The following is a 13,017-nucleotide window of genomic DNA, read 5'->3' on the forward strand; positions in this document are numbered from 1 at the left end:
TGGGAACCAGCATTAACTCCGGAGTCTGGTAGGAAGCACTCAAAAAGAGCAAAGGATCATTGGGGGGAAATTGCGGGAATTGGGGTGTTAGGGTCAGGGGCTTAAGTCCCCAGACCCAGGACAGCCATCCCTGGCACAGAGCCAGAGAGAATGTGGCAGAGAAACCAGGTCTTGGTCCCTGAACCACCAGGGAGCCTGAGAGCCCATGGTGCCTGGCTCCCGTGAGGGGCTGGGAGCCTTGACAGCCAACAGAAGCACAGCCTTGTTGCAGTCCCCACATGAGTACCCTGTCATGCCATCAGAGTCTGAGTTGTGACTCACACTCTCCCCTGAGAGAGGTGCATACAGGCGCCAGTCTGGTGCTCTTGGACCAGAAAGACCAGGCATTCCAAGCCCAGGCCAGCAGGAAAATCTCAGTGTGCAATCGCTACTTGGAACTTCCCTGGCAGTCTGGAGCTGCCCAGACAGCCACCACTGCCATGGTTTTGGGTACAAGCAAAAATCCTGAGTCCCCAGGGACCGCGACTGGGCACCTGCTCTGCCAGCGGCCAAGGGGGGATTTATTTGGGCTCTGCAGTCAGACTGAAGCTTCTCTCTGAGAGGGAGTTCAGGGTGCAGTTTGCTTTCCTCTAAACCTACAAAAACGACTCAGACTCTGAGGATCAAGGTGAGAGAGAAAAACAAAAGTGAACAAATGTAAAAACCTCCAGAAAACAAAAGCCTGAAAAAACCAGTTTCCTCAGATTCCACACCCTTGAAGGGAGCGGGAGGATTTAACTCTGAGAACATCATTGACTGAAAACCCACGTGGCAGGCCCCTCCCCCAGAAAACCAACCAGGAAAGGAAAAAAACAAAAGACGAAAAGAGAACAACCACCACTACTTCATAGGACAATTTTTTTTAAAAGATTTTATTTATTTATTTGTCAGAGAGTGAGTGAGAGCGAGCACAGGCAGACACTGGAAGGCAGAGTCAGAGGGAGAAGCAGGCTCCCTGCGGAGCAAGGAGCCCGATGTGGGACTCGATCCCAGGATGCTGGGATGATGACCTGAGCCGAAGGCAGCTGCTTAACCAACTGAGCCACCCAGGCGTCCCCATAGGACAATTTTTATTATTAAATCGTTCCCACTATTCTGGCTCATTTTTTTATATAGATAATTTTTATTATTATATAGATAATTTTTAATCTATTTACAGTCACAGTGAGATGTCCAGTACATCAAAATACATAATAACTTTTTAACCTGAACATTTTGATACATACACCTGTGTTTTCCTTTTGCATTTCTATTTTTTAAATTTATTATATTTATTTTTAGTTTAGTTTAGTCTAATTTATTCCTTTTTAATTTTTATTTTCTAATATTCATATAGAGTTAAACTTCAAGGTAATCCCCTTTCCCCAATCAACGCCCCCCTATAGGTAAACCAATTCCTAATCCCCCCTTATCTTAGGAAAGTTGAGTCCTTTAATAAAGATATCAAGATACATCCAGGAAGAATCAAAACAACCGTCCTCACCCACACTGAGAATTTACAAACACTATCCCATCTTTTTCTTCCACCAGTATTTCTGTGTTTTTGTGTTTGTCCTGATAGTATATAAATCTTACACTCGAGGTTCTTTTTGACGAGGTTCTTCCTTTATTTGCATGTATATATATGCAAATATATATATTTTTTCTCTTGTCATATACGTTTATCAGTCTTTTTCTTTGTCTGTTTTTGTTTGTATACTTCATAAATCATACCTTGGGGCCCATTTGGGTTGAACCTTCTCTTTTATCTCATCTTTTGTTCCTGTCTCTCTCAATCTCTCTTTTTTTTCTTTACCTATTCTTTTTCCTCTCATTTGGGTGGGGAACCCTGATTGCTCAGAAGTGTTCCAGGGTGCACCTTGACTGCACCACGGTCGATACCTCCAGCTACACCCATTCAGCCATCTCACACCAAAATGACTAGGAGGAGGGATGCCCAACAGAAGAAATATACAGAGGATGGACCTTCTGCAACAGAGCTAACGGCTATCAACATAGACAATATGTCGGTAAGAGAATTCAGGCTAGCAATTATTCAAGCAATAGCTAGGTTGGAGAAAGCCATGTGTGACCAAACAGAATTGATTAGGGCTGAACTGAAAACGAACAGAGATTATGTTTTCAATATTAGGGAAGAGCTGAAAGCTACCAGGGATGAGCTTCACAATGCTCTCAATGAGTTCCAATTTAATCTAAATTCTCTCAAGCTAGGGTAACTGAGAGAGAAGATAGAATTAGTGATCTGGAGGACAAACAGATAGAGAGAAAGGATCAGGAGTAAGCCTGGAACAAACAGCTTAGAAGCCACGAAAACAAAATCAGGGAAACAAATGATGACATGAAATGTTCCAACATCAGAATTATTGGAATCCCTGAAGGGGAGGAGAAAGAAAGATGTCTAGAAGATATTGTGGAACAAGTTCTTCATGAAAATTTTCCAAATCCCGAGAATGGAACAAGCGTTCATTTACTATAGGCCGAATGGTTTCCCCCAAAGATTACAGATTTTTGAAAATCCTCGAGACACCTAATAGTAAGAATGAAGAATTATAACTGTAGGCAGAACTTCTTGAAAGCAGCGAGGACAAAAAAGATCTTTATGTACAAAGAAAGCCCATCAGAATAATGTCAGACCTGTCTACAGAGACCTGGCAAGCCAGAAAGGGCTGGCAAGATATATCCAAAGCACTGAATGAGAAGAACATGCAGCCAAGGACACTTTATCCAGCAAATCTGACATTCAAAATGGATGGAGAGATAGAGTTTCCAAAACCAGCAAGTCTTAAAAGACTATGTAACCACCAAGCCGACACTGCAGGAAATATTAATATAAATTATTAATATAAATTAATTAATTAATATAAATTAATATAATATAGATATTAAAATAAATATTCCTCCTTCTTTAAAGGAGGAAAAGCCCCAAAATAGCATTGCACAGAAATATAGAGACAATCTACTGAAAGAAAAACTTCAAAGATAACACGATGTCAATTAAAACATATCTATGAATAATCACTCTCAATGTGAATGGCCTAAATGCACCCATAAAGCAACACAGGGTTGCAGACTGGATAAAACGACAGGACCCATCCATATGTTGTCTACAAGAGACCCATTTTGAACCTAAAGATACATCCAGACTGAAAGTGAAGATATGGAGAAGATTCTTTCATGCCAATGGGCCTCAACAGAAGGCTGGGGTAGCGGTTCTCATATCAGACAAATTAGATTTTAAACTAAAGACTGTAGTCAGAGATACAGAAGGACACCACATCATTCTTAAGGGACTATCCACCAAGATGATATAACAATTGTAAATATCTATGCCCCCAATATGGGAGCAGCCAATTACATAAGAAAACTGTTACTCAAGACAAAGAGTCATATTGATATGAATACACTAATCGTTGGAAATCTTAACACACCTCTCTCAGAAATAGACATATATTTGAAGCAGATAGTCAATAAAGAAACAAGAACATTGAATGACACATTGAACAAGATGGACCTCATATATGTACAGAACATTCCACCCTAAAATAAGAATACAAATTCTTCTGAAGTGCACACTGAACCTTCTCAAGAATAGATCACATACTGGGTCACAAATCAGGACTCAACTGATACCAAAAGACTGAGATTATTCCCTGCATATTCTCATATCACAATACATTGAAACTGGAGCTCAATCAAAAGGAAAAGTTCTGAAGGAACTCAAACACCTGGAAGCTAAAGACCACCTTGCTTAAGAATGCTGGGATCAACCAGGAGATCAAAGAAGAATTGAAACAATTCATGGAAACCAATGAGAATGAAGACACTTTGGTCCAAAACCAGTGGGATACAGCAAAGGCGGTCCTAAGGGAGAAATACATAACCATCCAAGCCACCCTCAAAAAAAAAAAAAAATAGAAAAATCCAGAACAAAGCAGATGTCTCTACACCTTAAAGAACTGAAGAATCAACAACAAATTAAACCAACGCCGCACATAAGAAGGGAAATAATCAAGATTAGAGCTGAGATCGATGAGGTAGTAACCAGAGATACAGTAGAACACAATGAACACCATGGAAGTAGAAACAATCATCAGAACTTATTATTAACAGTTATATGCCAATAAGCTAAGCAACTGAGATGAAATGGATGCATTCTTGGAAAACTATAAACTCCCAAAATTGAACCAGGAAGAAATTGACAACTTGAATAAACCAGTACCTAGTAACGAGATTGAAGCGATGATCAAAAACCTCCAAAAAACAAGAGCCCAGGACCTGATGGATCCCCTGCGGAATTCTACCAAGCATTCAGAGAAGAAATAACATCTATACTCCTGAAGCTGTTTCAAAAATTGAAACAGAAGGAAAACTTCCTGACTCCCCAAAACAGACAAAGACCCTACCAAAAAGGAGAATTTCAGACCAATATCACTGATGAATATGGATGCTAAGATTCTCAACAAGATGCTAGAAAACAGTATCCAACAGCACATTAAAAAGATTTTCCTCCATGACCAGGTGGGATTCATCCCTGGGTTACAAGGATGGTTCAACATTCGCAAATCAATCAATGTGATAGAACAAATTAATACGAGAAGAGAGAAGAACCACATGGTCCCCTCAATCTATGCAGAAAAAGCATTTGACAAAATCCAGCATCCGTTCCTCATTAAAACGCTTCAGATTATAGGGATAGAGGAAAAATTCCTGAACTTCATCAAATCTATCTAGGAAAGACACACAGCAAATATAATCCTTAATGGGAAAAAGCTTGCAGCCTTCCCATTGAGATCAGGAACCTGACAAATATTCCCACTCTCACCACTCTTGTTCAACATAGTATTAGAAGTCCTAGCAACAGCAATCAGAAACAAAGAGACATAAAAGCTATCCAATTTGGCTATGAAGAAGTCAAACTCTCTCTCTTTGCAGATGACATTATTCTTTTATGGGAAACCCAAAAGACTCCACCCACAAACTACTAGAACTCATAAAACAATTCAGCAACATGGCAGGATACCAAATCAATGTGCAGAAATCAGTGATTTTCTTATACACTAACAATGAAAATAAAGCAAGGGAAATTAGAGAATCAATTCTATTTACTATAGCACCAAGAACCCAAGATACATGGGAATAAACCTAACTAAAGAGGTAAAGGAATGGTACTCGAGGAACTACAGAACACTTATGAAATAAATTGAAGAAGACACAAAAAGATGGAGGACCATTCCATGCTCTTGGATGGGAAGAAGAATAAACGATAAAATGTCGATACTGCCTAGAGAAATCTATACTTTAAATGCTATTTTGATCAAAATTCCACAGGTATTGTTCAAAGAGCTGGAGCAAATAATCCAGAAATTTGTACAGAATCAGAAGAGACCCCAAATTGCTAAGGAAATGTTGAAAAACAAAAATAAAATGGGGGGTTTCACGCTACCAGATTTCAAGTTTTATTACAAAGCTGTGATCACCAAGACAGCATAGTACTCGCATAAAAACAGACACATAGACTAGTGGAACAGAGTAGAGAGCCCAGATATGGACGCTCAACTCTATGGTTAATTAATCGTCAACAAAACAGGGGAAAAATTACAGTGCAAAAAAGACAGTCTCTTCAATAAATGGTGCTGGGAAAACTGGGAAGCTATATGGAGAAGAATGAAACTCGACCATTCTCTTACACTGTACACCAAGATAAACTCAAAATGGATAAAAGACCTTAACATGAGACAGGAATCCATCAGAATCCTAGAGGAGAACATAGGCAGTAATCTCTTCGATATCAGCCACAGCAACTTCTTTCAAGATATGTCTCCAAAGGCAAAGGAAACAAAATCGAAGATGAACTTTTGGGGCTTCATCAAAATCAAATGCTTCTGCACAGCAAAGGAAACAATCAAAAAAACAAAGAGGCAACCCACGGAATGGGAGAAGCTATTTGCAAATGACAGTAAAGACAAAAGGTTGATATCCACGATCTATAATAAACTCCCCAAACTCAACACACACAAAACAGACAATCATATCAAAAAATGGGCAGAACATATGGACAGACACTTCTCCAATGAAGGCATACAAATGGCTATCAGACACATGAAAGAAATGTTCATCATCACCTGCCATCAGGGAGATTCAAATTAAAACCACATTGAGATATCACTTTACACCAATTAGAATGGCCAAAATTAGCAAGACAGGAAACAACATGTGTTGGAGGGGATGTGGAGAAAGGGGAACCCTCTTCCACTGTTGGTGGGAATGCAGGTTGGTGCAGCCTCTTTGGAGAACAGTATGGAGAAATTAAAAATAGAACTTTCCTATGGCCCTGCCATTCACTCCTGGGTATTTACCCCAAAGATGCAGATGTCATGAAAATAAGGTCCGTCTGTACCCCTATGTTTATTGCAGCAATGGCCACAGTCGCCAAACTATGGAAAGAACCAAGATGCCCTTCAACGGATGAATGGATCAGGAAGATGTGGTCCATATACCTTATGGAGTATTATGCCTCCATCAGAAAGGATGAATACCCACCTTTTGTAGCAACATGGACGGGACTGGAAGAGATTATGCTGAGTGAAATAAGTCAAGCAAAGAGAGTAAATTATCATATGGTTTCACTTATTTGTGGAGCATAACAAATAGCATGGAGGACAAGGGGAGTTAGAGAAGAGAAGAGAGTTGGGGGAGATTGGAAAAGGAGGTGAACCATGAGAGACTATGGACTCTGAAAAACAATCTGAGGGTTTTAAGGGGCGGGAGTAGGAGTTCGGGGTACCAGGTGGTGGGTATTGGAAAGGGCACAGATTGCATAGAGCACTAGGTGTGGTGCAAAAAATAATGAATACTGCTATACTGAAAATAAAAAATATAAATTAATAAAAAAAACAAAAGATTATCCCCGTGGCACCTGGGTGGCTCAGTGGGTTAAAGCCTCTAGCCTCTGCCCCCAGCTCAGGTCATAGTCCCAGGGTCCTGGGGTCAGGCCTCACATCTGGCTCTTTGTTCAGCAGGGAGCCTGCTCCATTCTCTCTCTCTGCCTGCCTCTCTGCCTACTTGTGATATTTCTGTCAAATAAATAAATAAAATCTTTAAAAAAATGAAATATAAATAAAAACATTATCCACCATGATTGGGTGGAATTCATCCCTAGGTTACAAGGGTGGTTCAACATTCCCAAATCAATCACTGTGATAGACAAATCAATAAGAGAAGAGAGAAAAACCACATCATCCTTTCAATTATTGCAGAAAAAGCATTTGACAAAATCCAGCATCCATTCCTGATTAAAACGCTTCAAACTATAGGGATAGAGGGAACTTACCTGAACTTCATAAAATCTATCTATGAAAGACTCACAGCAAATATCATCCTCAATGGGAAAAAGCTCACGGCCTTCCCATTGAGATCAGGAACACGACAAGGATGCCCACTCTCACCACTCTTGTTCAACATAGTATTAGAAGTCCTAGCAAGAACAATCAGACAACAAAGAGTAATAAAAGGTATCCAAATTGGCAATGAAGAAGTCAAACTTTCTCTCTTCTCAGATGACATGATACTTTATATGGAAAACCCCAAATGTTCCACTCCCCCATATAATAGAACTCATACTGCAGTTCAATAACGTGGCAGCATACAAAGTCAATGCACAGAAATCAGTGGCTTTCTTATACACTAACAATGAAAATACAGAAAGGGAAATTAGGGAATCGATTCCACTTACTATAGCACCAGGAACCCTATGATACCTGGGAATAAACCTAACCAAAGAGGTAAAGAGTATGTACTGGAGGAACTACAGAACACTCATGAAAGAAATTGAAGAAGACACAAAAACATGGAAGACCATTCCATGCTCTTGGATCAGAGGAATAAACATTGTTAAAATGTCTATATTTCCTTGAGCAATGTATACTTTAAATGCCATTCTGATTAAAATTCCACCGGTATTTTTTAAAAAGCTGGAGCAAATAATCCTAAAATTTGTATGGAATCAGAAGAGACCCCAAGGGACACCAGGGTGGCTCAGTGGGTTGAGTCTCTGCCTTTGGCCCAGGTTATGATCTCAGGGTCCTGGGATCAAGTCCCACATAAGCCTCTCTGCTTGGCGGAGAGCCTGCATCCTCCTCTCTCTCTGCCTGCTTCTCTGCCTACTTGGGATCTCTGTCTGTCAAATAAATAAATAAAACCTTTAAAAAAAGAAACAACGAATTGCTAAGGAAATGTTTAAAAAACAGAACAAAACAGAACAAAACAAAACAAAACTGGTGACATCATGTTGCCTGATTTGAAGCTTTACTACAAAGCTGTGATACCAAGACAGCATGGTACTGGCCTAATAACAGACACATAGACCAGTGGAACAGAATAGAGAGCCCAGATATGGACCTTCAACTCTATGATCAAATAATTTTCAACAAAGCAGAAAAAAATAACCAGTGAGAGGAAAAAAAAAAGACAATCTCTTCAATATATAGTGCTGGGAAATTTGGAAAGCTCTGTGTAGAATAATGAAACTTGACCATTTTCTTATACCACACACAAAGAGAAACTTGAAATGGATAAAATATCTTAATGTGATTTAACAACATATCAAAATACTAGAGGAGATCATGGGCAGTAACCTCCTTGACATTGACCACAACAACTGCTTTCACGACGTCTCCAAAAGCAAAGGAAAACAAAAGTGAAAATAAACTTTTGGGATTTCATCAAGATCAAAAGTTTCTGCACAGCAAGGAAAATGGTCAACAAAACAAAGAGGTAAACCACAGAACTGGAGAAGATATTCACAAAATACATTACAGCAAAAGAGCTGATACCCAAGGTCTATAAAGAACTTCACAAACTCAACATCCAAAAAACAGATAATCATGTCAAAAAATGGGCAGAAGACAGGAAGTGACACTTCTCCAAAGAAAACATACAAATGGCTATCAGACACATGAAAAATGTTCATCATCATTAGCTATTGGGGAGATTCAAATGAGAATCACATTGAGATAATACCTTACACCAGTTATAATGGTCAAAATTAACAAGAAAATAAACAACATATGTTGGAGAGGATCTGGAGAAAGAGGAGCCCTCTTACAGTGTCGGTGGGAATTCAAGTTGGTGCAGTCACTTTGGAAAACAGTGTGGGAATTCCTTAAGAAAGTAAATATAGAGCTTCCCTATGACCCTGTAATTGCGCTACTAGGTATTTACCCCAAAGATACAGATATAGTGAAAAGAAGAACCATTTGTATCCCAATGTTCATATATTCTTGTGGTTGGCTTCATGGAGAAAACGAGGTATTAGAGATGGAAGAAAACAAAATTAAATATCCCTGTGGACAGCTGAGAGTCTAGAGAGGAAATCCCTGATCTCAAAGGAAGCCCTACTCCACTGCATCTGCTCCTGAGTCTGATCTCTGCTCTGTGGATCCTGAGCACTCTCTGGTGCACTGAGTGCCCCTAAAGCTCAGCACATCCTGTGTCAACAGAGAGGTTTCTGTCCTGGCTCACGCTGAGGGCCCCTCGTTGTGTCTTTCACACAGTAATACACAGCCATGTCCTCAGTTCTCAGGCTGTTCGTCTGCAGATACAGCGTGTTCTTGCCGTTGTCTCTGGAGATGGTGAATGGGCCCTTCACAGAGTCTGCATAGCTTGTGCTACTTCCATCATAGCTAATCCATGCGACCCACTAAAGGCCCTTCCCTGGAACTTGGCGGAACCAGTTCATGTTGTAGCTATTGAAGGTGAATCCAGAGGCTGCACAGGAGAGTCTAAGGGACCCCCCAGGATTCACCATGTCTCCCCCAGACTCCACCAGCTGCCCCTCACACTTGACACCTGCAAATACAAGACATGCTGGTCCAGAAAATGTCACACACCCAATGTTTCTCTCACTCATATCCACTCATGTACTCATTTTTTTCTCCATAAATTGCCTTTTAAAATAGCAAGAAGGAAAACCCAACCCAGCACAAATTCCATGCTCAGTCCTCTGTGTTCTGTCCTGATCACTGAATGAACACCTTAGTATCCTGGGCCTGTGGTTCCTATCCCAGCTGTAGGATCGTGGCTGTGTTGGTTAAATCAGCAGAGGGAATGCCATATTTGAATGTCCTTAGACTATATATTAGGGGATCTATTCTGACAGAGAGGCAGTGACCCAAGTTGTTGTAATGCCTTTAATTAAGTGTTAATGACTAATTTTGAGAAAAAAATTATTATTTAAATTTCCAGTGTGTATACTTGGGTTGGTAAGGTGTCCATGAACACATATGGGGTGAGATGGACCCCAGGATCAGTGCTTCCCTCACAGGAGCTGCTGCCTTCCACCCCAAATCAATGCAGGGCAGAGTGTCAAGTTATAAGGAATGTGGAACCCATCCTGTAATGGGGATAGATTGATTTTTCTTATTTTATAGTTTACTGTAAATGCAGAGTAAATCTGTATAGTGTAGGTGTATTTTCATGTCTTTAACATTCCATTCTCTCTGCGTTCCTCCAGGATCACCTTTGTTATTACCTATAATAAGATCGATGTGTACATTTGACAAGATGAATGGCCCACCTACGGAGTGTGTAATATAACAAACATAGGTGTCACAATCAACATTGTTGACAGTGAGTGTACCAATTCTCCCTAAAATTTTCAGCATTACTCCTGGAATTCCTCATTCCCTTTCCCTTGTTTATCCTGTCCCCACATAACTATTGTTCTTTCTCATGTCACCTTATACTAGCTTTAATTTTGTAGAATTCATAAATGGGTCATTGTACTCTATATACTTTCCATGTAGGGCTTCTTTGCCCCAGAATCAATCCTTGTGGATACAGTCATACTGCTGTCTGTATCAGGAAACACTGGTTTTAATGACTGACAGCTCTGAAGGCAGCAGTTGGAAGCACCAGCTGGAAGAAGATATGAAAGACCAGAAAGAAGCCACTTGCTTCAAGCCTCATCCACACACCCTTTTGACCCTGGAGTTCTTTGTTCCAAAAAAGAGAAGAACTCCTTTGTTATACAGGAACCATTTCTGCTGGCTATGGAGAAGAGAACTAAAGACAACAAGAGGTGGACCAGAGAACGTTGAGTTAGAAGCTCAGAAAGACCTGTCAATGGAAGATGCGAGGCACAACGAGGAAAAACATCAAGGGAGGAGCTTCCTGCTGCAAAAGAAACCTGTGCATAAACAAATCTGACACTCAGGCACCAGGCTGTGGATGTTATGTCAAGTGGCCATTCCCTGACTTTGCCCATAACTCCAACATTCTCCACTCTGTTCCACTGCTAACCTCATCTGTGAGCAGCATTCACCACCTGGGAACAACAGTTGCTCATTGCCTCAAACCAGGAGCCTTCTTTCCTTGTCACCAGTGCATGGGGAGGACCCATTTCTGCAGCCACACCTGACCACACCAGTACAGAGTGTACCTGACATGTGCGGAATCTCCTTTTGTTGAGAATTGTTTTCCTGAGTTACTGAGGCTCATTAGGAAGCTTGACATACGTGTGTCTCCTACTGACTCGAAGTACTTAACTTACATTGTGCCATTGTGGTTCTTGACTGTGGGTATTAACTGAGAATAAATGTAGCCTCTGTATGAAAAGAATGCAAATTTATCGCCACTCTGCCACTCTCTCGATTTTATATTTTTTTATTTTTTTATTTTTAAATTTCTTTTCAGTGTTCCAAAATTCATTTTTTATGCACCACACCCAGTGCTCCATGAAATACATGCTCTACACAATATACACCACCAGGCTCACCCATCTCCCTTCCCTCCAAAACCCTCAGTTTGTTTCTCAGAGTCCACAGTCTTTCATGGTTCGTCTCCTCCTCCAAATTCCCCCAACTCCCTTCTTCTCTCCATCTCCCCATGTCCTCCTTGTTATTCCTAATGCTCCACAAATAAGCGAAACCATATGATAAATGATTATCTCTGCTTGACTTATTTCACTCACCATAATCTCTTCCAGTCCCATCTATGTTGATACAAAAGTTGGATTTTTGTCTTTTCTGATGGAGGCATAATACTGTGTGTGTGTGTGTGTGTGTGTGTGTGTGTGTGTGTATTCTACTTTAGTCAGAAAATAAGAATCATTATGCTTTCCATGATCTCTGTTTCAGATTCTGTCCTTTTCTTTGTACAAAGTGTATTTAGAACAAAGGAGTGGAACTCCTGTGGGAATGCTTCAGGAACTGCACAACCAGGAAGAAGACTGTGTTGCCCCACATGGAGCCTCCCAGAAGCTATGCCATACTTTGGGACAGAGCTGATGTGAAGACACATTTTTCCCTTGTAAGTGCTGACAATCATGGGGAACACTGCACAGACATGCATCAGTCCTCCAATAAACTGGAGTGGAATCCAGATAGTTGATTCCCTTTTGATTCTCTCTTACAATGTTTTTAAATCTGTTAATATCCTTTATTGCTCACCTTTCTAGAGGGTAATGGGTAGTTTGAGAGGGGGAGTGTCCATGAGTGTTGGAAATTACAGATTCTGCCCTTGGAGGAACATGTGCTATCAGAGTTTCCTGTCTTTCCCTATTTTGTTAACTTCTTCCCAGGATCCACTCGGGAAGGTAACCATGTGTGCTGGGTCTTCACACAGTCAGTGCCTTTTTCTGTCAATGTGCTTTCTCCCATCTGCTAGACATCCTCCTAAGCCTTGGTTCAGCTCAGGTAAAATCTTTCTCATAAGTCCTTCCTTAAACACGTGGCCTCCTCAGGTAAGATGATCACTTACTTCTTCGTGGCTCCCAGTGTTCCCTGTGTGCATCTCCCTCAGAACACATATACTACCGTGGTACTTGTTCACAAGCAGATAGAAGCAGAGATGCCTACAGTTTTTTTAGTCATTGAAGACGAGAGTTATCTTCATCACCTCTGCACTGTGTGTCGCTGGTGCAGAATTCATTCAGCCCATGTGGAATAGTGGTTTTCTTGCAGACTGGCCATTACTTATGAA

The 13,017-nt window shown here is 40.6% G+C and overlaps 1 pseudogene; it reads right to left on the reverse strand.

Moving 5' to 3' along the window:
• Positions 1-298: 298 nt before the first annotated feature.
• Positions 299-10,088, reverse strand: LOC116583889 (annotated as a pseudogene).
• Between the last annotated feature and the right edge of the window lie 2,929 nt (positions 10,089-13,017).

This window comes from Mustela erminea, chromosome Y (genome assembly GCF_009829155.1).
Source record: "Mustela erminea isolate mMusErm1 chromosome Y, mMusErm1.Pri, whole genome shotgun sequence".
NCBI classification, from domain to species: domain Eukaryota; kingdom Metazoa; phylum Chordata; class Mammalia; order Carnivora; family Mustelidae; genus Mustela; species Mustela erminea.